Genomic DNA, 1065 nt, shown 5'->3' on the forward strand with positions numbered 1-1065 from the left:
TCTCCCTCCACTCCTGTAAACAGGTGCTGAGCAGCTACAAGACATATGCTTGGTGCTGGTGACACACATCAATTAAGTGTTATTCCTGCACTCGGGGAGCTGGGGACCTAGGAGACCAGATGGACTAGTGAGCAGATGCTTTCACCAGAGTCAGGGTGACCCCATCTAGGTCCACACTGTGTACGATGGGAGACGCATCTCCCCAAGGGTTGGGAAGTGCCCAGGAAGACTTCCTAGAGAAGGGTACTTCAGAGCTCAGTCTTAAGAACAACCAAAAGTTCACCAGGAGTAGGAGGAGGAAACAAGAAGGGCGTTTCAGGCAAAGGGAAGAGCGTATGTCCAAAGCTGTGATTAATTTTATCTGTAACTTGACTTCTCTGCGGGTTGCTCAGATTAAACTTTATTTCTGGGTGTGTGTGTTGAGTGTTTCTGGACGAGATTAGCATTGAGTCAATGCACTTGGCAAAGTAGATGCCCCTCCCCTTTGTGGATGGGCATCCTCCAATCCCTTGAGAGCCTGAATAGAGCAAAAGACAGAGCAAGGAGGCATTCTTCCCTCCCTCACCACACACACACCCTTTTTTTCCTACCTGTTTGCCTGGTTGAGCTGGAACATTGGTCTTCTACCCTTGGACTGGGATTTATACCACTGACTCCCCTGGTTCTCAGGCCTTCAGACTTGGACTGAATTAAACCACTGGTTTTCCAGGCTCTCCAGCTGACTGTGGGACTTGTCAGCTTCGACATCATGTGAGCCAATTCCTCATAATAAATCTCTCTCTCCCTCTCTCTATCCCTCGCCGCCACGCTCCCTCTTCCTCTCCCTCCCCGCTCCCTCTTCCTCTCCCTCTCTCCCTTCCTCTCTGAATAATACAATGGCCAGTTCCGAGATCTGCAAATAGTTTGTTTCACTAATTTTAAGATTCATTTCCCCTCCACATTTTAACTTCTCTGAAATGAGGATGCACCTAACAATCCACGGCATCTTACAATTTTGTTCTTGGCAATACATAAAATAAAGGTGAGATTTAAAATACCCTAAACTGAACAAAGTTTAAGTTTAGG

Source organism: Camelus dromedarius, chromosome 5 (genome assembly GCF_036321535.1).
Source record: "Camelus dromedarius isolate mCamDro1 chromosome 5, mCamDro1.pat, whole genome shotgun sequence".
Lineage (NCBI taxonomy): Eukaryota > Metazoa > Chordata > Mammalia > Artiodactyla > Camelidae > Camelus > Camelus dromedarius.